Here is a 21245-nt window from a genome sequence, read left to right as displayed (position 1 = left end):
CAAAGAACCAAAGATATGTTCACAAAAAGACTATACCCACCCAGCTTATTTATTTAAGTATACACCTTGTCAAAAAGTGTTTTCGTTTAGAAAAATCTCATATGCAGAGAAATCTGATGCCACTCTGCTGTTTTCCATACTTTATTCTCTACCTCTTGGGGGGTTTTCATGCCATTTTGCTGTTTCTCATAACCTGACCTCTACCTTTTAAGGATTTTCATGTCACTCCATTGTTCACTGTTACCCACACTCTATTGATTTAGATTTTTATATTTTATTTTTCACACTTTTTTATTCAGCATTTCAAAGCAGATTGCATTCAGCTACTATAGGTATTTACCTATCCCCGGAGACTTACAATCTAAGGGGGTCATTTTCTAAGCCTATCGCACGCAAAAAAGGACTTTTAGCACACGAAAAGTCCCTTTTCGCGAGCGATAGCTTGCCGGGGGTGAAGTCGGGGCAGAGTCAGGGCCGCGAGGGGAGGAGTCAGGGTAGCGAGGAGGCGGATGCGGCGTTGTTTGCTGGTGGCGATAAGGTAAGGATCGTTATCACTGCCAGTAGTACATCCAATAGCGCCACCTTTCATGGTGGCGCTATTGGGTGCGAAAGCCGGCAGCGAATACAACACGGTGGTGTGATCGCTGCTGGCTTTCGCAGGCCTGCCCCCCCCATTACCGCTGGATTCACCATTCTCTGCAAAAATGGAAAATCCAGGCCTAAGTTTGTACTTGAGGATAAAGTGACTTGCCCAAGGCCACAAGGAGCAACATGGGACCCATAGGGGTATTCATGTCACTATGCTGTTTGCCATGCACTACACTCTGCTTCTTGGTATTTTTCATACCACTCTGCTGTTTACCATACTCAGCACTCTAACTCTTATGGGTTTTGAGGCCACTGTGTTGTTTGCCATAAAACACATCTAATACCTCAAGGAGAGGAGAGAGAGGTCTACACGCTGGGAATTCCTTGACCGCTGCACTACCCACTGGTAGTTTTGAGAGTGAAAATCTTCTCTCAGTCAAGAGAGGGGAGGCCCGGATCGGAGGGGCGGAACCCCGCTGACGGTGACGTCATCACTGAGTGCCCTGGGACAGCATAAAAGTAAGGGCACAGCGGCGCGTAGACCGAGGAGAGGAGAGAGAGGTCTACACGCTGGGAATTCCTTGACCGCTGCACTACCCGCTGGTAGTTTTGAGAGTGAAAATCTTCTCCTGGTCAAGAAAGGGGAGGCCCGGATCTGAGGGGCGGAACCCCGCTGATGGTGACGTCATCACTGAGTGCCCCGGGACAGCATAAAAGTAAGGGCACAGCGGCAAGTAGACCGAGGATAGGAGAGAGAGGTCTACACACTGGGAATTCCTTGACCGTTGCACTACCCGCTGGTAATTTTGAGAGTGAAAATCTTCTCACAGTCAAGAGAGGGGAGGCCCGGATCGGAGGGGCGGAACCCCGCTGACGGTGACATCATCACTGAGTGCCCCGGGACAGCATAAAAGTAAGGGCACAGCGGCGCGCAGCTGCCGGCACGCTGCCGAAGCCGCGCCCCAAAGGGGCGCGCCCCTAGGTGAAAACATTTATGGGAAGAAAAAGAAAAAGTAAAACTTATGCCTCCTCACCTACAAGTCCCGTGACAAAGAGAATTGGCCTGATAGACTCCCATGTTGTTTATCCGGGTGAGTCCGTCGGGGGTGAATTGGAGGGGAATACCTTTGTAGGTCCCTCCCAAAGCCCCAGGGCCATACAATCCCCCTTATATCTGGTTTTGGAAGTTACATCTGCAGTAAATGGATCCCTCGGCTGGAGTGATACAAACCGAAAGAGGAGATGTATCCCCATCAGAACGGACTATACGAATTGGTAATTTGGTTCTGGGTGGCGAGGCAACAGATAGTGGTAATAAGGTTAAATGTCCATCTGTAATTTCTGAAATAAGAAATGAGGAGGATGAAATTAATGTTGAACCAGAAAATGTGACTTTGTTGGATGTATGGAAACTATCTGCTAAAATAGATAAGAAAATGTCTAGGTTTATATCCAACGTACACACGTTTTCTGTAGAAGCTAAGGATAAATTTGAGGATTTAGATAGAAGAACTGAGAAAATAGAATAGGAAGTTGCAAATTTGAACCCAGTAGTAAATAAACTACAGGCTGTAAATGTCTCTTCCATTAAAGACAATATGATGTTACATAGTAGGATTGAAATATTGGAGAACGAATTAAGAACAAGTAATCTTAGATTACTTAATTTTCCAATTTCAAGACTATTATCTCCTGAAGAATTATATAAAAAATATGCGATGGAAGTTTTATTGTATGATGGAAAAATACCGTTAGTTTCGAGAATATATTATTTAACTAAGAAGAAGATTTTGCAAACTCAGGAGGGTGGGGTTCATATCTTAGATAGCCCAGGAGTTTCCACTTTTTTGGAAGACTCCTTGGACTTGATTAATTCAAGATCTACTTTGTTAGTCTCCTTTTCTTTGAAACGGGATAAAGATTTGTTTTTTCTTAAATATTTTCAGAATAAGGATCGTAGTTTTTGTGGTCAAAAGATACAAATCTTCCCCGATGTTTCCCGTGCGACACAAGCACAGAGGAAACAATTTTTGTCCTTAAAACAATCTGGAGCTAGCTTTTTCTTAAAATTCCCTTGTAAATGTCAGATATTGTTTCAAAATAACAAGTTTGTTTTCCTTGACCCGTCACATTTGCAACGTTTTATTTCTGATAAATCTCAGGTGATTTGAGAGGGTATAAAGGGAGTTTGATTGTAAAAGAGAATATGTTAGCGAAGTAGACTGAATATCTCTCCTCTTCTCCTAGATGTGGGCTGGAATACAAGTATGTTTTCTTTAAAAATAGTGACGTGTAACTATTGTAATACTTGATTATATCATGTCATATGTAAATGTTATAATTTCAAAAAATATAAATTAAAAAAAAAAAACACATCTAATACCTTGGTGGTTTTGATGCCACTATTGCTGCTATTTCACCCCTCTCATTGTGCCTTGAGATGTTTATTCCACTGCTGTTGCTGCTGCTGCTTTCAGTGCCTTGTGATGTTCATGCCACTATTGTTGCTGCCCTTTGCTCCTCAGGATAATGTCTGCAAATGGGTTAATTTTATTCATACCATGACAGAAATACACCTCATTTGAAAGTCAGTGCTCTCAAAATTAAAACAAATGTCCTTCTTAATACTTGCATTGTGCCTAGCAAAACTTATTTTGAAGTTCATAGAGTGTAAAATACAAAGACAACATACCTAGATGAGCCTGGAAGTTCTTTATTATCAGGCCAGTATCAATATATACAACTGGAACAATTTCTGTATCTTTCTGCCACATTTTCTTGGTTTCTGATTGCAACATTTGGGACTTGATGATTATTTCCTCTCTCTCCAGACAATCCACAGAATATTTGCCTGGTATTGTCACTTATAACATCAATGCTATCCTTGTGTTCTTCTGCTTGACCACAATATCCAGTTTTCTTGCACTGAGATTTTTAAAATACCTTTTGCTTCTCTGTAGGTGCCTTTGAGTGTTCATGCTACTATTCTTAATGTCCTTTCTTGTTCTTTAGCTGTTTTGTGGTGCTCATGCCACTGCTGCTTCAGTTTTTCCAGAGTTTCTGTTGGTTTCAAGTCACTGTGTGTTGTGATTCTTCCAGTGTGATTGGCGGCTTTGCAATTCTCATGGTGCTTTTGGTTCTTCATGCCAATGTCTATGGTGCTTGACCCTTTATTAGTGCCTCTAGGTATTTCATCTCACTTTTCCTAATTCTTCACCTCTCTCATGATGCATTGATCACAGGTAGGTAGATATAGCATCAAGCTAGGTAGAGAGAACATGGTACAAATCTACCCTTCTTTTACTTTTCAGCCCTCCAAATCACATTAAATCTTGACTGATGGTAATTGTGCTGTTCGTACGTATGACTATGTATGCAAAATTGCCTCCCAAAGCCACCTCACCCCATAAACCTCAGCATAAGTTACTAGTGGCCCCTCGTACAGTAGTATAAAATAACTGTTTGGAGAGTCTCTCTTTATCTTTCTCTCTCTCTCTCTCGCCAGCAGCTCAAAATGTGATAAAAGCCTGTCCGGACACTTTTCAGCTTGCGATGTGAAAACATAGTAGGTGTGATAAATATAACACTCATTGCAAAAAAATAACTATGCAATGTGGTATCAGAAAAAATATCCTAACCATGCCCCTTTTTTATCACATGCACTATTTCAGATGGCTAATAACCCTTGCATTCAAATTGTCCTGGCATTCAAATGATTTCCTATTTATTTATTTATTTATTTATTTATTTATTTATTTAGTTAGTGTTTTTCTATACCGGCATTCAAGAAAAGGATCCCATCATGTTGGTTTACATTTAACAAGGGGTGTAAATGCAAATAAACTAAAACTGTTACAAGTGAAGAGAAACTGAAGTTACAATAAAACAGGGATGTTCCAAACTGGGAGAAGAGGGAAAGGCTAGAGGAATTTAAAGAGAAGAGCAATTATTTACAACGTTCAAAGAATGTCTGACTGTGGTTGTTGGTGAATTGATGTTCAGTTAGGGTCTGGAAAGGATTGCTTAAACAATCACGTCTTAAGCCTTTTTCTGAAAGTTAGAAGGCATGGTTCCTGTTGAAGATCCGGTGGAATAATGAAGGTCCAGCTTAAAGAAGGCCCGGTCTCTAAGTGTTATATGTTGAGAGGTTTTGGTGTGTGGAACATGTAGTGTATCTCTGTAAGCTTCTCTGATGGGTCTGTTGGAGGTATGTTTTCTGAATGGGATTTGTAGGTAGAGTGGCACATGGTGATGGATGGCTTTATAGATAATGGTGATGGACTTATGAATGATTCTGTAGTGAATTGGCAGCCAGTGTAGGTCTTTGAGAATGGGGGATATGTGGACAAGGATGAATTTCCCCTGGTAAAACAGAGAGCCCCTGAAGCAGTTTTCACAAAACGTGACATCATGTCTGGCTGTTTTATCCTTCACTGAAGGGAAGTATTGAATTTTAGTGCTCTTCTAGTTTTGTGAAATTTTGTTCAAGTCGAAAGAATTAGTTTAACTTTTCTAAAGAAATACACTATAAAAGGAAAAAGTCACACCTTGAAAATGTTGCGCTTCGATGGAATGGAGCGCTAGGGGGCGCTCTAGCGCAAAACATAAACTGTGTGCCCTTGCAGCAAGATGGTCCAAGTCAGGATACTGGGAAACCAGGGACCTCCACCGGACCTGCATGCCTCCGGGAGGCCACCAACGCAATGGTGGTCTCTGAACGGTCCACCAAACGTTCCCAGCCCTTTCGGACCTGCTGCAGGGAGCAGCAGAGGCGGAAAGCTGGGCATGAGACAGGTGAGATGGAGGACTTGGAACAAATGCTGATGATGACAGGATTCAGACATTGAAGGACGAGATGAGGACTCAGACGTTGAAGGACGAGACGAGGGTTCAGATGTAGTTGAAGGTCAGATGTGGACGAAGACATGAACTCTGGCAAGGCAAGACATGAACTCTGGCAAGGCAAGGCGACTAAAATTATCAATAAAACTCAGGATGGAGAAGATTCCGGATAGAGCGCTAACACCCAGGGCCGGGGAGGAGGCTGCAGTGGCCAGAAAGACCCCCAGATTATCCACTGGAGCACTGCCCACCGGGGGCTAGGCATAGCCAGAGTCCAGAGCATCAGAGAACTATACAGACACATGAAGATCCTTGGCTCTGATGATGGAGAAGACCCACCAGTGCCCTACACACCCCAGCAGGGGTGGTCACGGACCACTGGGCCGCAGCGCGCACTACCAACCCAGCTGGGCTGGTCACAGACCATGCTGGGAGGGATCCAACGATGCCTTGGAAATTTGGACAAGACGGACATCAGACGAAGACTAGGCCAAAGAACATCAGGAGTGGAAAACATCAAGGCTAAGACGAACATCAGGACAGGAAGACATCAGGGCTGGAATAGATGACAAGACAAGGAACGTCCAAGGAAGAGACTGGAAACAAGATGACAAAGGATCCAACGAAGAACACAGGAATGCCCAGAGGAGCGGAGAATGCAGGAAGTCCAAGAAGACCAGCTCCTTGGAGGACAGTTCCAGGAAGGAACTTGCTCCTTGCGAAGGCAAAGGCTGAAAGGCAATGAAGCCCTTTTGTAGGGCTGAAGGAGGAACTTCCATGATGACATCACTGATGGGCTACTCCCTCGCTGTCCCTTTAGGATGGGAAGGAAGACACGGCCTCGCCCCCAAGGAAGCAGGCTGGTAGTACAGGACCTTGGAGAGCGGCCCTGCAGCAAGTGGAGGAGGAGGAGAAGCAGGCCCCGAACAGGCCCGACGCTAAAGGCAGTTTCCCAGCCACAGAAAATGAACAGAAGATGGCTCCATGCCGCAGGCAAGGAAAGGGCTGTGGCCCTCTTCCCCCCGAGAGCCCAAGGTAGGATTACTGGCCTCTGGGCCACATGGAAACATTGTCGGCGGCCTCCAGACCGTGTATGAAGCAGAAACGCAGCACCAGCCGCGTGAGAGGATCTTTGGCGGCCTCCGGGCTGCTAAGACACAGTAGCATGGTACCATGCTGCGAGGGAGATCCCCGGCACGGCTCCTGCCGTACTGGCATGATGACAGGCTCCTGCTACTGCAGGGAATCTTTGCACAGCTCCCTGTCACCAGGGAAGGCAGCAGCGATGTCGGCAGCCTCCAGGCCACTTGAGGGACAGAAGCGCGGCTCCTGCCGTGTGTGCAGCTCATTGGCGGCCACCGAGCTGGGAGAGATGCAGGCGCGTGGCTCCTGCCATGAGTGAGGTACGTCGGCAGCCTCCAGGCTGCAGAAGGATGATGGAAGAGAGGTGGAGAGGTGGCCTGTGGCTCCTGCCACAGGCCAAATCACAACAGAAAATATATTATAAAAAGAAAAAAGTCTCAAACGAAAAAATGGACCTTTGATTAAACAATACCCATAACGGTACACACTTATTTATACATGTTGTCAAAATGTGTACTATTTCAAAACAAATGTAAACTTTCTGGGGTGAGTACAAAAACCCAAGCCCATGGACAACTGATCGTAGCCATACCCCCCTTCAAAGCCCCTCTCTGAGAGTCTAAGCTTATTGAGGTGAGCAGCATGAAATTATTTTAAAAGATTAGAATTCATGATATTGGAGGCAGGCTTCCAAGTATTTTCCTTGGGGCTCTACCCCTTCCAAGCAATAAGATATTCCCATTTCTTGCTCTGTGTTATGAATTGGCTCCTGAGGAAGGAGGAGTTAGCAATCTGTTATGAATCGGCTCCTGAGGAAGGAGGAGTTAGCAATCTGTTATGGAACTGGCTCCTGTGGAAAGAGGAGTTAGCAATCTATTATGCTCTACTCCTCAAGAAGGGAGGAGTTAGCAATCTGATATGCTCAGCTCCTGTAGAGGGAGTATTTAATAATCCATTAAGGTATAGACTGCGGCATTGCAATCTGTTATGAATCTGTTGCTGAAGGCTCTTGATGGGTAAAGAGTAGCAGTCTGTTACCAGCGGAGTGCTTGGAGAGGGCACTCAGCTGAAGAGGAATGTAGATAGGTGGATCCTTGGGCCGATGATAGATGACTGCGCCCCCAGGAAGTTATCCTGAGAGGGACCACCGGCTAGGCTTGGGTATGGAGACAGACACAGATAATTATTTTATTAGACAGGTTAGTAGAATCACCAGAGGTGGCAGTGGTGAGGTGATATGCCCGGCAGGGCTGAAGTCCCTCAGGTACTGGAACAACAATCCCAGGGTTGCTAAGCTGTAGAGAAACTATAGATAGTGAGTAGACAGGGTATGCTGTGTTCATAGCCAGAACTGGATGACAAAACTCACATAAGGTCTTAAGGAAGCTCAGTAGCTGGAAAGGGTTAGGCCCTTGAGGAGCGAGTACCTGGTTCCAGGGAAAGCTCTGAGAGAGCGATGGTAACTCACAAATGTCTGTAACTGCAATAGCTTCCAAGCAGTAGAGAATCTTCAGAGTGTTCAGGAACATGGGCCCTCGAGGAGTGAGTACCGGTTCCTATCTGCAATCTGAAATAAAGAAAAGAGAGCGAGGCACCCGAGGAGCGGGTAACCCTGGTAAGTCCGAGGAGGCAGAGTAGCTTGGGAGTAAGGCCGAAGCAATCCCCTTGCTAACTCGATTCGTTAGCAAATACTGAGACCTTTAATATTGGAAGCGGATGGCGTCATCCCAGGGGAAGTCCCCCGAGGGTCGCACCCTTGATGGTATATCAATCGGAGCGTGCGCGCCCTACATCATCATGCAACATGGCGGATCTGCAGCGTCGTGCCGGTCCAGGGATGCCGGAGGGAGACAGCAAGAAGACGCCGCGGCAGCTAAGAGTCCATCAGACCCAGAGGGAGTCACCACAGAGGTAAAGAGGGCAGAGTGAGGGCGTTGAACAGCGACGGACGCAACACTCCGTCACCTGGAATCCAGAACTTCATATATTGTTGTATCTTTAGAGATCACTTCTTGAGGTTCAGAAGGTATTCTGGAGGCCCAAGAGAGGATTAACGGCTTCAGGACAGAAACATGAAATACATTATGAATACCCAGGATGGAGGATAGCTGTAGTTGGTACGCCCTTGGTCCAAGTTGATGTAGGAGGGGAAATGGGCCAATGTAGTGAAGAGCAAGTTTCATGGAAGGCATTTGAGGTGTATGTGGCACATGCTCAGCCACACCTTCTCGCCTGGTTTAAATTGTGGAGCGGGTCTCTTTTACATGGCTTCCTGGAGCATTTCGTTAGTATGGGTCCAAAGGTCTTGGAGTTCCTGTGCTGACAATTGGGCCACTGGAGATGGAACTACCAATGGTATCAGCAATGGTGACAAGGGTTGCCTCTCATAGACTGTCTGAAAGGTGAATACCCTGTGGCAGTGCAGATGTGAGAGTTATGAGAAAAATCTGTCCACAGCAGAAGGGATGCCCAGTTGTTCTCACGTTTGTTAGCATAGACTCTGAGGAACATCTTGAGGGTTTGATTGGTATGCTCACACTGGCTATTTCCATGAGCATGGTCAGCTATTGTGAAGTCCAGGGAAATGCCAAATTTCTTACAGAGTGCATGCCAGTATCTTGCTGTGAACTGTGCACCATGGTCAGACATGATATGTTTGGGCAGTCTATGCAAGCAGAAAATGTGGTGAGTGAATAAACGTGCTAACTCAGGAGCTATTGGTAGCCCGAGAAGTACAATGAAATGAGCCATTTTTAGAGAAGTGGTCAACAAAGATCTAGATAATCATAGAGCCATTAAAGAGTAGGGATGTGAATCGTGTCCTCGATCGTCTTAACGATCAATTTCGGCTGGGAGGGGGAGGGAATCGTATTGTTGCCGTTTGGGGGGGGTAAAATATCGTGAAAAATCGTGAAAAATCGAAAAATCGAAAAATCGCAAAACCGGCACATTAAAACCCCCTAAAACCCACCCCCGACCCTTTAAATTAAACCCCCCACCCTCCCGAACCCCCCCCCAAATGACTTAAATAACCTGCGGGTCCAGCGGCGGTCCGGAACAGCAGCGGTCCGGAACGGGCTCCTGCTCCTGAATCTTGTTGTCTTCAGCCGGCGCCATTTTCCAAAATGGCGCCGAAAAATGGCGGCGGCCATAGACGAACACGATTGGACGGCAGGAGGTCCTTCCGGACCCCCGCTGGACTTTTGGCAAGTCTCGTGGGGGTCAGGAGGCCCCCCACAAGCTGGCCAAAAGTTCCTGGAGGTCCAGCGGGGGTCAGGGAGCGATTTCCCGCCGCAAATCGTTTTCGAGGGTTCCGGCGCCTCGCTGAACAACCTCCTGCAGTCGATCTCCTGCCGGCGCCATTTTCCGTACGAAAACGATTCGCGGCGGGAAATCGCTCCCTGACCCCCGCCATTTTTCGGCGCCATTTTGGAAAATGGCGCCGGCTGAAGACAACAAGATTCAGGAGCAGGAGCCCGTTCCGGACCGCTGCCGTTCCGGACCGCCGCTAGACCCGCAGGTTATTTAAGTCATTTGGGGGGGGTTCGGGAGGGTGGGGGATTTAATTTAAAGGGTCAGGGGTGGGTTTTAGGGGGTTTTAGTGTGCCGGCTCACGATTCTAACGATTTATAACGATAAATCATTATAATCTCTATTGTATTGTGTTCCATAACGGTTTAAGACGATATTAAAATTATCGGACGATAATTTTAATCGTCCTAAAACGATTCACATCCCTATTAAAGAGTAGAGATGTACATTCTTTTATCACGAATTAGGCAATTTCGTTGAAATTGCCTAAATCGTCATGGTTCGGCGGACCCGAACCCCAAAATGGATTTTCCCCAAACTTCGGGGAAAATTCATTTTTCGGGTTAGGGTGGGAGGGAGGGGCACATTTATATAAAAAAAAAAAAAAAAACACCCCCAACCCTTCAATTTTACTTTATAACAACCCCCCCCCCCCCACCACCATCCCGATCCCTCCCCAAGACTTACTAAAAGTCCTGGTGGCCCAGCGGGGTCCCGCGAGCAATGTCTCCCTTTCGGGGCGTCGGGCCTACCACGAATCAAAATGGCGCTGGTTCCCTTTGCCCTTACTATGTCACAGGGGCTACCGGTGCCATTGGTCTGCCCCTGTCACATGGTAGGAGCAATGGAAAGTCTCTGATGGTCCAGCAGGGGTCCTGGAGCGATCTCCTGCATTCGGGCTGTCGGCTGCCAGTATTCAAAATGGCGCCAATAGCATTTGTCCTTACTATGTCACAGGGGCTACTGGTGCCATTGGTCGGCCCCTGTCACATGGTAGGAGCACAAGATGGCACCAGCCATCCATTTCTCTTACCATGTGACAGGGGCCGACCAATGGCACCGCTAGCCCCTGTGATATAGTAAGGGCAAAGGGCATCAGTGCCATTTTGATTTGTGGTAGGCCCGAATCAAGAGGGAGATATCGCTTGAGGGACCCCGCTGGACCACCAGGGCTTTTAGTAAGTCTTGGGGAGGGATCGGGATGGTGGGGGAGGGGGGGGTTGTAATAAAGTAAAATTGAAGGGTTGGGGTGGTTTTTTTCCGATTCATTTTTTTTAATTCGTTTTCTGACTCGTTTTTCAAGATCCGAGCCACCGAAAAATGATCTGCGGGAAAACGAAATTTTTCAACGAAGAACCCGAACCGAAATCCGACCCGAAATGGAAAAACTAAGCTCATCTCTATTAAAGAGGGGAAGGTCCACTATGAAGTCAGTGGACAAGTGGGTCCAGGGATGGAAATGGTGTAACAACCCACAAGGCCATCCTGACAGGGCTTTCTGCTGTTTGCAGATGGGTCAAGCATTCCACATAAGATTCCACATAAATATTATTGGTGGCCACATAAGCATCAGTGGCCACCAATAATACTGTTGAAGTAGGGTGAGAGTCTGAGCTCGACCAGGGTCACCTGAGACATGGGAGTCGTGGGACCATATCAATATCTTTTCTCTGAGTTTGCATGGAATGACCATGTTCCCTGGTGGAACAGTCATGGTGGTGGTTAGCAGGACCCTAGCCAGATCAATGATATGCCTGGAAGGTTCCAGAGTGACCTTTAACTGGGAGAGGTAGGAAAGTGCATCTGCCTGGGCATTTTTGAGTGCAGGCTGATATCTCAGCTCAAAGTCAAAAAGTGCAAAAAATAAGGACCTGGAGACATATCAGCATTTAAGCATTGGGCATGATGGAGGTGCTCTAGATTTTTGTGATCAATTTAAATGGTTATATGGTGCTGTGCAATATCTAGCCAGTGGCACCATTCCTCCAGAGCTAACTTGATCGCCAGGAGCTCTCTATTGCTGATTCCATAGTTAGCCAGAGAGAATTTCCTTGAGAAGAAAGAGCATGAGTAGAGAATTCCATTGGAGGAGTGCTGGCTTAAGATGGCGTTTGCCCCCACAGAGGAGGTATCCACTTCAATGATGTAGGAACATGTAGGGTCTTGGTGGTGAAGACATGCTTTCTGCAGAAGGGTGTCTTTCAGTTTTTGGAAGGCAGCCATATCTTTGGATGGCTAAAGCTTGTCATTAGCCCCTTTTTTGCATGAGGGCAGTGAGAGGAGCAACAAATTTGGAGTAGTTAGTGAAGTGTCTATAATAGCTGGCGAAGAGCAAGAACCTTTGCAGTGTCCATAATCCGCTTGGATGGGGCCAATCCTGAATACAATGTTCCCTAGGAAGGGAAGTCTCTCTTGTTTGAAAAGATACTTCTCTAGTTTGGCATACAAATGGTTGTCTCGAAGACACAGAAGCACTCGGTGAACATCTTAGTGATGGGAGTTTAGATCCTTGGAAAAGATGAGGATTTTGTTGAGGTGCACCACAACACAGACATAGAAGAGGTCCCTGAATACCTCATTAATCATCTTTTGGAACATGTCTGGGGTATTATATAGCCCAAAGGACATTACTATGTACTCGTAGTGCCCATCTCACATGTTGAACGATGTCTTCCATTCATCTCCAGAGTGGATTTGGATTAGATAACAGGCACCCCAGAGGTAAACTTTGTGAAGATCTTTGTCCCTTGCAGGATTGAATAACTCCAAGATCAAAGGCTGTGGGTACCGGTCCTTGCTGTAAATCAAGTTTAACCCCAAATAATCAGTGCAAGGTGAAGAGATCAGTCCTTCTTTGCAACACAGAAGAAACCAGTGCTGGCTGAAGAAGTGGATCAGTGATGAATCCCCTATCAAGATTCTTGTGGATGTATTTTAGACATTTCCTTCATCTCTGGGAGTGACAATGGGTATACCCTTCCCTGAGGAGATTTAGAGTCAGGTAGAAGCTTGATCCCACAGTCATATTCCCTGTGGGGAGATAGAGACTCAGCTATTTTCTTAGAAAGCACATCAAAGAAATTGTTGTACTGCAGAGGAATTTCTGATGAGGTAACCGCCACTGGGAGGCAGTATGGAACCTCCACTTTTTCTAAGCATGAAATGTGGCAGTTGGGCCCCCACTAATAGAGCTTCAGTGAAGACCAATCAAACTGAGGTGAGTGCTATTGGAGCCAGGGTAGCCCCAGTACCATGTGATGGATGGCCTTGTTGATGATGTGGAAAATAATGTATCCCACATGAAGGATGCCGGTTCGTACTTTCACTGGTACTGTAGTGAGTGTGATCTGCCAGGTAACGGGTCTCCATAGATTGGTGAAATGATTAATGGAACTGTCCTAGATACAATCGGTATCTAAAGGTGGTCCACCAAGGCCTTCATTAGGAAGTTCCCTCTGACTCTGAAGTCCACCAGAGCCAAGGTGGAAAAGTTCTGATCACCTATGGAGATTGTCACAGGAAGGATAAGTTGGGGAGCTGGAGTCATGAAGCCTATGGTCAGCCCCCTGATGGACCCTTGGCTCTGAAATTTCCCGGTCCGAATGGCCACTGGCTAAATGGTGTCCAGAGTAAGCACAGTAGAGGTACAGCTCAGATTGGGGTCGCCAAAGTAATTCCTCAGGAGAAAGATGCCCCTGCCCAAGTTATATGGGTTCCTTGGTGCTTGCCACTGGAGAAGAATATGAAGCAGGTGGTGATATTGGGTGCTGAAAGTGGTGAGTCAGAGGAATAGTCCTGTGCTGAAGGTGGAGCTCCTTGGCCTGCTGTTGAAGATGATGATTGATGCAGCTTGTATGATCAATGATCCCCTCCAGGGATTCCAGAATCTCATAGGATACAAGTTCATCTTTTATCTTGGAGGATAATCATTCCAAGAAAATGGTGCAAAGGCAATCGTCTCTCCAATTGAGCTTGGTGTCCAGCATCTGGAACTCTTTGCCATAGTCCATTAGGGTCTGTCTACCCTGGTGCAAGTGGTGGAGTTCTGAGCTTGAGGTTGCCAGCCAGCTAGGCTCATCAAAAGCTGTTCTGAAGGCTAAAATGAACTGATCGGGTCCTGAAGTATCAGATCGAAGCGTTCTCATAGTGGAGAGGCCCAGGCGAGGGCCTTGCCATTGAGGAGAGAAAGGATGAAAGTCATTTTGACTGAATCCTCAGTGACCAGTACTGGTTGTAGGGAGAAAAACATATAGCATTGGTTGACAAAACCATGACAATGCTTCAGGTCTCCAGCATACTGGGGAGGAACCAGCAGATAGAGCTTGGAAAGGCTTGAAGGCCTCAGTGCTGGAGAGGCACTCAGAGGAGTTGGAACAACAGAGGCTGAGGTAGCATCCAGATGAGTGTTAAGGTGTTCCATGGAGGCTGCCACAATTTCAAGGAACTGCTAATGCTTCTGGAGTTTGTAGGCTAGAACTGGAATGGCCTGGTGAGCAATAGTATCTGCCAAGTTAATGGCCTCAGCCATCTATTGTGGGCATGGACCCTTGGACTGAGGTGGAGTTGGTGCAACCTTCAGGGAGGAGCCTTGTGTGTCCTCACCATTGGCTGGCTGAGCTAACAAAAACAGAGGCACAACTGGAGCTTCACCAATGCCAGCCCATATTACCCTTAGGTTGAGCTCTTGACTCTGCGGGCCCATATGGAGATGAAAATCAGATGAGTAGGTGAAACTGCAGGCCAGGGTCTAGCACAGGTGGCATACAAACAGAGTCAAAGTCCAGGCAGTGGTCAGTGTCAGGATGAGGTCATTCAAAGTCGGTGTCCAGGCAGTGGTCAGTGGCAGATTTATTTATTTATTTATTTACGGATTTTTTATATACCGGGGCACGTAAGAAACATCACCTCGGTTTACATTCAAACATTAATTCAGCATATTGCTTTACATTAAAACATTAAAACTGAAAGAATACAAATCCATGTAAAAAACTTTGTATAATAGGAATAAATATCAGAGTATGAGTGTCTGTGGGATTAAACTAGAACGCAAAGCAAGGACTCAGTTCAATAATAGTAGGCTTTTTTGAAAAGCCAGGTTTTAAGTTTTGTTTAAATTTTTTGTAGCAATATTCCTGTCGTAATTCTGATGGCATGGTGTTCCATAGTCTGGATCCAGCAATGATGAAAGAACGTTCTTTTGTAGTGGACAGATTAGTCAGGTTGGGTGCAGGGGTCTTCAGTTTAGCTAAATGCTGGAATCTGGTTGGGCGGATTGATGTTTTGAATTGAAGGTGATTAGAGAACCAGTTCATATCTCTGTTGTGGGTGGCTTTATGAATCAGCGTCAAGGATTTATATATTATTCTGGATGCCACGGGTAACCAGTGTAAAGATTGAAGCGCTGGAGTGATGTGTTCATGGCGTCTTGTGTCAGTGATGATGCGGGCAGCTGCGTTTTGTAAAATTTGCAAGGGTTGAATTGTAGTTTTAGGAAGCCCAAGTAGCAAGGCATTGCATTAATTAATCTTTGATAATATAGTCGCCTGTAGTACAGTGCGAAAGTCGTATTGGTATAAAAGAGGTTTAATACGTTTTAGTGTATGTAACTTAAAGAAACCACTTTTAACTGTATCCGCGATGAATTTTTTAAATGTGAAATTGCTGTCAATGATGACGCCAAGGCTGCGTACTTGCTGAGTAATAGTAGATTAGATGGAAGACAAACAGAGTAGATGTCCAGGCAATGGTCAGTGGTGAGTGGAAGGCAAGCAGAGTCGGTGTCCAGGCATTGGTCAGTGGCAGGCAAACATATTTGGTGTCCAAGCAGAAGTCAAAGCCAGATGTGCATCCAAGGGAGACAAAGGACGAGGAGAAGAGTGGAAGACAAGGAACCACACAGCAGAAGTGAGGACACGTAGGACAGATGAGAAGGAAGGCTGACCAAAAAGAAGGCAGGAACTGAAAGCATGAACCAGACTGCCAACAGGGAACCAGGAGCAAGGTACAGAACTCAGGAACAGGAACTAAGATCAGAGCACAAGGAATGCTGGAACACAGGAATACAGGGATGCAGGAACACAGGAATGCTGAGGCAATGCACACATCAGAGAAGTCGACCTATTGCTGAGGCGTCAATGAAGCCCTGGAGGGTGCCATTTATACAGAGCGGGTCCAAACATCATCAGAGGGTGCTGCAGGGATTTTCCCACTGCGAGCCCTTTACAAGGCAGCAAGTCCAGAACTCGCATGCCCAGGGCAAGCCCTGAACAGCTGGCGGCGGCGTCCCTGAAATATGTGCGTTGGACTGGTTTATTTATTTATTTATTTATTTTACTTCTTTTAATATACCGATGCTCAAGACCAAGTCTTATCGTACCGGTTTACAATGAACTCGGGGGTAAACCAATTAACAATGAAAGCGAAAGTTACATTGCAAAAGGGAAAGTCAAACAGGGCTGTTGGAAAAAAAGGGATAGATTAACGATTTCTAACTGAAGAGCCGTGCCAGTAAGCACGGAGAAGTTGTTTACATGGTGAAATAAATACAATTTATACTTTATAAATTACACATGGTGAAATTATATACAATTTATACAGAGCGGTCGATTGGACAAGTTATATAAGAGCGTAGTTGGCAAGAAACAGTTCCTTTGATAGGTGGCAAGAGGGCGCAACGGTAGGGTGTTGGTCTGAGAAAGATACTAAAATTATTTATTCAGGGAAATGCTTGGGCGAACAGCCATGTTTTTAATTTTTTTCTGAATGTGATATGACAAAGTTCCTTGTGGAGATCTGGCGGGAGAGAATTCCAGTGATGTGGACCAGCAGTTGATAGCGCACATTTTTCAATGGCGTTGTGTATAGCGGATTTGTTCGGTGGAACCTGGAGGGTGTCTCTGTATGCAGGTCTAGTAGGTCTTGCTGAGGAGTGTGGTTTGAGGGGTATGGAGAGTTGGTGGGAGGATTGCTGAAATATGGTTTTGTGAATGATGGTCAGTGTCTTGAAGAGAATTCTGTAGCGGATGGGTAACCAGTGAAGTATTTTTAAAATCGGTGTGATGTGGTCCATACGGCGAGAGTTTGTAAGGATCCTGGCTGCAGCATTTTGTAGCATCTGAAGAGGTTTGGTGGAAGAGGCCAGGAGACCAAGCAGAAGCACGTTACAATAGTCAATCTTTGAAAATAGAATGGCTTGAAGTAAGGAGCAGTAGTCATGGAAGTGAAGGAGTGGTCTTAACTGTTTTAGAACCTGAAGTTTGTAGAAGGCTTCTTTAGTGGTGTTGTTAATAAATTTTTTAAGGTTCATTCTGGAGTCTAGGATGGCTCTGAGGTCTCTCACTTGATTTACTGAAGGTGTATTTGTAGAGTTGACTAGAGGGTTATTATCATTGGGGGAGATGACCAGTAGTTTAGTCTTGGACTGGTACAGGCACGGCGTCCTACTACATTCCATCTAGACGGTCTACCTCAATGTCATGGAATCCTTGATGTGGCTCAGGGCAGAGTTAATAGTGGACAGGCCCATGGACCACTGAGCATAACACCTTCCTAATAATTCCCAACATTGCTTGCCTTTTGACCAGCACAACACACTGAGCTGATGACTTCAATGTAATATCAATTATGATGCTCAGATCTTTTTCCTGGTTGGCAATTCCTAATAACCATTAACTTGTCTTTGACAGTGGCCAGGCCAGGTTTCAGGTACCTGGCAAAACCCATGAAGAAGACCTATTTCCTCTTGCTCCCTGAGATAATCCATAAACAAGCTTTTAGCTTCCATCCATTTAGCTCTTAACACTACTAAAACTGAAATCATGCTCATCTCACCCCAAAATCATCCTAACCCCCCTCCTATTCATACACCATTCGCCCAGCAAGTCCGTGATCTGGGTGTCATCCTTGACGACCATCTCACGCTTAAGAAATTCATCAGCAATATACTAAAAGAGGGCTTTTTTAAACTACACTCCCTAAAAAAACTAAAACCCCTACTACATCCCCCCGACTTCCGCACAGTTCTTCAAACCACCATCTTTGCCAAAACCGACTATTGTAATGCTCTTCTCCTTGGCCTACCGAACAATGCCATTCAACCCATTCAAATATTACAAAACACAACAGCCCGGATCCTGACTAACTCACGCAGAAATGACCATATCACACCGGTATTAAAAGACCTACACTGGCTCCCAATTGCATCACGCATCCAATATAAGACTCTCTCCCTTGTCCACAAGGCTTTATACAACCCTGAAATGAACTGGTTCAACGAATCCTTCCGCCTCCACCAATCCAACAGGCCCATCAGACACCAACACCTCGCCTCCATGCCTACACCTTCTCCCAAACATTACAAACTTACCTCCACGAGAGCCCGAGCGCTCTCTATCGCCGGGCCCACCCTTTGGAACGCAATGCCTGTCGAACTACGACAAGAAGAATGCACAAAAAACATTCAAACGTAAGCTAAAGACCTGGCTCTTCACCAAAGCATACACCTAATTCCCCCACTTTCACACTCACACCCATACTCTCCTTCCCTCTCCCCCCATTCCTCACTCCCACCTCTAAATTCCTCCTTCGCCCCCTTCCTGTTCAGTCCTCTTACCTTCTCCTGATTTCTCAGCTCGCCTTCTCCTTTTACCCCATCCACCCCTCCTCCCCTCCTACACCCCCCCCCCCCTCCCCATCCCCCCTCCTCCCGTATAACTCTACACAATTGTATTTCCATGGCATTGCTGTATTTATGAATACTTTGTACATAGTGATACTCTATATATATTTGTAAATTTTGCTCATAAGTTTTGTTTAATTATTTCCCTCCTCTTTTCCCCCTCCTCATTTGTTCTTATGTTAAATTCGTTATATCTGTTCGATGTAAACCGCCATCCCAGGCGCCTGTTTCAGTTACACTGTAAACCGATGTGATATCCCGGATGAACGTCGGTATATAAAAATTTTAAATAAATAAATAAAATAAATAAATAACAATAGCTTTATTTAGTCTTCCTCTAGGAACTTGAATAAAAAACTACTTCCTACGATTTGTTTAAACCTGTTGGCATTTAGTTTCACATGGAGTGTCACTTTGTTTCACTATTATTTGAAAAAATATATAACCAGTCTTTATTTACTTGTTACATTCCACCCCACTTATGATTTTATAAACATCTATCATCTCCCCAATTAGCTGAATCTTTTCTAAGCTGATGTGATAGTTGCTGTCCATGAATTGCCCTAGAAATAAGCAGCTTAGCGCCCAAAGCATAAAATCTAGGCCAGTGATAGTAGAGGGAATTCTGTTTATGCCAGCCTCTCTCTCTTTGGGTTGAGCCCTCCAATGCTGGTGGCCAGCAAGGCATGAGACCCCCACCAGGAGCATGGCGCAAGAAGCCTGAAACAAGGCTAGGAGCAAGAACAAACTATAAATCCAGGAACCCAGAAAGGAGAACAAGCAGGAGCACTGAATGAAGAATCTGAGGATGAGGAAGTTTTCCAAATGCAGGAACAGAGTTAGAGTATGAGGCCTGAAAGGTAGAACTAAGCTCTGGCAACTAACTGATGAGAATACCTCAGTCTTATACAAGAAACAAGATGGCTGCTAGGGGGGAGCAAGGAGCACAGCAAAGAGCCCACAGCACCACTTATAGACTACAGGAACACTCATGAACAGATCCTTACAGCTTAAAAGATCTTATCTGCATATACTGTTATCATATGGGAGTTGTTCCATTCCCTTTATAATTTTTGTCATCCTTCTCAGAACCCTTTGTAGTTCTGCTATGACTTTTTTGAGTTGGAGTGACCCGAACTGCATGCAAAACTCAGTGTGTAGTTGCACCATGGATCAATAAAAAGCCAATATGATATTTCCTATTTTATTCTCCATTCCTTTTTGGATCATTTCTAACATTCTATTTGCTTTTTTGACCACTGCAATGCCCTGAGGAAAGGATTTCAATGTTCTGCCCACAAAACCTCCATGATCCCTTGCCTGGGTGGTGACTCCCAATTCAGAATCCAACATCCTGTACCCGTAGTTGTGATTATTTTTCTGTATGTGCACCACTTTGCACTTTTCCACGTTAAATTTCCTCTGCCATTCAGATTTCCCATCTCCTGGTCTTAGAAGGTCCTTCTCCAGTCCCTCACAATCCATTGCTGTTTAACTACTTTGAATACTTTTGTGTCATCTGCAAATTTGATCACTTCACTTGTTCTCGTTTCCAAATCATTTGTGAATATGTTAAAACAGCACAGGTTCCAGTACTGATGTCTGTGTACTATATGAATGACCTTTCCCCATTTGGAAAACTGACCATTTAGTCCTGCCTTTTGTTTCCTGGCATTTATTCATAGTAGGGTATTGCCTTCTATCCCTTAACTTTGTAATTTCCTAATAAGTCTGACAGGGCAAGCAAGGGGAATGTACGGGACAGGCACCTTACCCAGCTTAGTTGACATTCATCTGTTTAAAAATGAAGTTTTAACTACAGTACCAGAAAAAAGCCAACTAACCAAACCAAATTAATACAATTGCGTCAAACATGAAGACTGGGTCATGGAAATAATCTTTTTGAGACCTGCTGGTATCAGAAACAGTGCGGGCAGCCAATTAAATTCGGTGAATGCACAAAGATTTCAATCATATACCAGACTGTTGCCCTATAGGTTTTCTTCTTTTTTTTATATACATTTTTGATTGCAGCTAAAAACTATAGCAACCATGGTTGCTTTCAAAGTCCATGAGCAGCTCTCCCAAGTTATTAACTGTGCCGACAGCGCAATAGCTAATACCTGCAGGGATAGATAATCCTTAATTATGTTCTTGCACATCTGAAGCCAGTAAAATAATAGTACTTAGCTTTAAGTTATCTGCAGACTTTATGCCAACATGGACACCCCTGGAGGATTGGATATCCTATAGCAATGGTGGTTGCTATAGTTTTTAGTTGCAATCAAAAATGTATTTAACAAACTAAGAAAACATTTATAGGGCAACAGTCTGGTGTATGATTGAAACCTTTGTGCATTCACCAAATTTAATTGGCTGCCCGCACTGTTTTTGATATCAGCAGGTCTGAAAAAGATTATTTCTATGACCCAGACTTTTTGTTTGACGTAAAAATGAAATCTGACAGTCACTCAGCAAGTAACCTGGTAATTCCGGATATATAATTCTTTATGACACCAAACCTTACGCAAGTTTGTTATTCCTGGCATAGACAGATGGATTAAATAAGTTTTTTACATGATATACAAACATATGATTATTAAAAAAATATAAAAATGTAAGTTTTAGAACAGTATATACACACCTTGAAAATTTGTATTACACTGAGAACAATTTTCAAAGTAATTTCTCTGGGTAAATTGACTGAAAATTGCCTTGACTCAATCCAGGTTAAAGTACACAT

This window comes from Rhinatrema bivittatum, chromosome 1 (assembly GCF_901001135.1).
Source record: "Rhinatrema bivittatum chromosome 1, aRhiBiv1.1, whole genome shotgun sequence".
NCBI lineage: Eukaryota > Metazoa > Chordata > Amphibia > Gymnophiona > Rhinatrematidae > Rhinatrema > Rhinatrema bivittatum.
This window is presented reverse-complemented; position numbering follows the sequence as displayed.